Source organism: Aethalodelphis obliquidens, unplaced genomic scaffold, assembly GCF_003676395.1.
Source record: "Aethalodelphis obliquidens isolate GAN/ISIS:26980383/991018 unplaced genomic scaffold, ASM367639v1 scaffold30, whole genome shotgun sequence".
Classification (NCBI taxonomy): Eukaryota; Metazoa; Chordata; class Mammalia; order Artiodactyla; family Delphinidae; genus Aethalodelphis; species Aethalodelphis obliquidens.
This window is the reverse complement of record NW_020837974.1, coordinates 16,578,453-16,582,172: the sequence shown is the minus strand read 5'-3', so window position 1 is coordinate 16,582,172 and position 3,720 is coordinate 16,578,453.

The window sequence follows — 3,720 nt, the reverse complement described above, 5'->3', positions numbered from 1 at the left end:
GGACCATCATAGAACATAGAGTACACTGGGGAAAACCCCCAAAGGCCATCATTGTTCATTGATGGAGATGATCAACACGGCCAAGACAAGGTCTCAATAGAGCCCTTTCAGTACAGCTGGTAGAGGTACCCAAACCCATATAGTTTGAAACATTATGTAGATTCTAGAGGACAGGGACTCTCAATTCCTTCCCTGTTTCCCCCAACAGTAACAGAAATTTCTGACACATCAATGAATAGAAAATGCAGCCAAGGGAAAAATGCAAAATCATCAAAAGTCCTGTGGTTCCAGGTCTCACATGCTTCCCTGTGCAGGGAGCAGCAACTGACTGTCCAAGACCATGAGGACATGTCAGCATTGGAGAGGGGTGTGGGCAGAGGAAATCTCAGTGGAGGTCTCTGTTTTCCAGTGTTCCTCCCGTGTCGCTATGGAGGTGACAGTTAAGTTTTACGTTTGTGTCCTGCTATCCAAGTGACACCCATCAAAACCCTCTCTTGCAAAGGCAGCATTTGCTGTGGGTGCAAAATTTGAGCTGGCCAGAGTGGATTATCTCTGGGTGTCAAGGAAAAAGGGCTGCAGCATTACACACAGCTGCTTTAGTTCCTCTCTTCGCATACATTGTATTGGTTCAGTCCTCCAGGAAGTGGGCCAAGATGGGGTCAGATATGCAAGAGATTTATTGGGGAAAATGCTTGGGCGGGAACATAGGGAAGGAGCCAGAGGAGGCTGGGAGAACTGTCAGACTGAAATAGATCCAATATTTGGAAAAGGGAAAGAAAGGAAGGAAGGTGGGATAGGAAGAGTCTTAGATTGCAGTGCAATGTTAAGAAAGTTCCGACAAATCCAATGGAGAGTCCTTGATCTCAAGTTGCCCATCAGAGAAGCCCTGTATCTCCCAGGAACTGGGCGCTTTAGAGTCTCTGCTGTGCTCAGTCTTTGGCTGGGATGGGCTGGAGGGAAGCAAAGGAGCCTTCTCTGTGAACCCTGCAGACTCCACAGCTGCTGCCCTCAGAGTCACCATCCCTGCAGTCAGAGATCTGGGTGGTGCATTCTCAGGGCTGCCACATCCCACCCCTTGTGCCACATGGCTCTTCTGTGGATGTCATGAGCCTCTCTTTCTAAGGGGAAACTTTGAAGAGGGAGATCAGTGGAACCAACTACAGCTCCCCTCCCTTCTGCTGCACTTGATCTCAGGGACATAACTGGTACTCATCCCATTCCCCTTCCACCATCCATTCTTAATTATCCATACCCTCAACTGTTACATTGGCAGGTCTTGATGGGTCACCGGATGGTGTGACCCAACCCTTCAGTCCTGAGGGGTCTAAACTCTTAGTTATCATAACCAATGGATCACTTCAAAGGATCACTGGGTTCCACATGTATTTCTCCCTGCTCCCACTTTGTAAAAGCAGCCCTGCCTTGTTCTAGTAACTGATCAGGGTACTTCTAGTAACTTCTAATAACTAATGAGGGTCAGTTACTTCTGCCAGGACAGTGACTCCTCTTCTTGCCTGCTGGTCCCAGAACACACGGAGTCCAGAGTACCCCGGCAAGCAGCCATAGCTTAAATTTTAATAGGACCTTTGCTGTGTCCCCTGGTAAGAGTGTGCCCCCTTTGGGGACCAAGACTTCCCTCCCTGCAGAGCTGGAGCGGGGGTGTTGATTACCCACAATGCATTTTGGCAAAGCTTTACTAATCACAGGGGTGGGATCAAATCCCCAGTTGAAGAATCAGGGAAGGCTCCTTCGGAAAGTGGCCTTGAACAGCACTACCCTTGATAACCATAGCTGGGAGAATTTCAAGGCCTGATTCTACCTCTGCTCCTCTCTAGACCTCAGTTTCCCCACCTGTAAAAAGAGGAACTACTCTCTAAATGCTAATGTTCTGGGACTCATGTGTTAGACGAAGGAAGATATTCCCTTCCTTCTTTCTCTAGTCTCCCTCTACTACCTGCCCAATAACTCAAACCCCTCCATTCATTTGTTTGGGACAATAAGGCCTTACTTGGAGAGGATCAGAACACCGAATGAAATTTGAAACTCGGGAACATTGCCAGGACAGGGAGCAGAGAGGAAAGGTAGACAGACATACAGGAGGTATCTTGGAGGAAAGCTGTTTGGAGTACAAAGAAGAGGGGAAAGATGTTCGAGGCAGAGAAAACAAAATGTATAAAGGCACAGAGGTACAAGAGAGCAGATGTTCTAGGAATACCAGCTGAGGTCAAGGCTGAATGGAGAAGAGGGGGCCTCAGCAGGGGAAAGGTAGGAGGCGCCAAAGGCTAAGGGCTTGGAATGCCCGGATAAGGTTAGAATTTTACCCTGGTGGTAACAGGGAGTTATTGACAATTTTATGTAGGGGAGCAACCCAATCTACTTTGTTCTTTACGGAGCTGATGATCACATAGACTTGGATTCTTTTTTTTTTTTTTAAAGTTTTGATAGAGGCTGGAGGGAGACAAGTTAGGAAGTAAGGCAATATTCTCCCCAGCAGAGGTTGCAAACCGATGGCCCATGGGCCAGATTTGGCCCCAAAGAATGTTTCATTTGGCCCATTCGGTATTTTTGAATTTGGGGAATTAGTTTCAAACATTTAAAAGTTGGCCAATTGTACGTTAGAATATGGATTTCCTGCTTGAAAAATCATCTGTCCACCCAGGGCCCATGATGCTCGCTTGCTTCATCTCCACCATTCCCTATCACGTTACACCTGACCCCAGTCACTATATTACCTATAAGTACTTGAGTTTGCAATCCCTGTCTCTAAAACTTCTAGAAACAGTCGCGGGGCGGCGGGGGGCGGCGGGGGGCGGGCAGTGGTTGGGAAGAGTGTGCTGGGTGGACAAATAGGGAAGGTGCAGGGGGTGTTAGGGGCTTTCTCTTCAGGGAAACAGTGTGGGTGAGGCTGAGAAAGAGGAAAATAGGGCCTGGGAGGCTGAGCTGCCCCCATCTCATCTCCATCCTCATCCACCCCACTTCCCTCCAGGTCACAATTTCCAGTTACCAAACAGACAATATCCTTCATACCTGGGTAGTGCCTTCGCACATGATGCTGCCTGGAATCCCCTTTCTTCCCTTGTATCTGGTGAGCACTGTGAATCCCAGCTGCATCCCATGACTAGCCACTACCTGTTTACAACCGGGGTCAAAAACGCAACCTGGGCTGGACATGACCTTCAAGGCCCCAGTTTCCAACCTCTTTCCTAAGTAGACTTTCCTGAGTTAGTTCTCTGACGTTCTGCTCGGATGGACGGTTGGATGGATGGATGAATGGATGGATGGATGAATTTACAGCGGATTGCAGGGTTTAGATGTTTCCCTCCTTGAAAAAGACAGGCTCCGCCCCACAAGAACAGACTGGGACAGTCTGGGGCAGTCTGGTCCCGCAGGAGCCAGGAGGCTGGACCAGGTGACCCTCTCACACTCCCCCGACTCCTCTCTAACCTCGTTCTCGCCCCCTTGTGGGCTCTGACCTAGAAAAGACGGGGATGGGAAGAGAAAGAAGCAGCCCTCGGGCGCTAGGACCCAGCGCGGCCGGAAGGCGGGGTGGGGGCGCCGCGCGCTACTCTCGCCGTGAGGGGAGAATCTGCGCCCAGCGGCGCGCGGCTGGAGGGCGCGGCGGGAGGGCGAGAGCGCGCCGGAGTTAGTGCGCGTGCGCGAGGGCGCGCGCCAAGCGGGGCGGACAAAGGGGCGGGCGGCGGCGCGCGAGCCAGAGGGCGG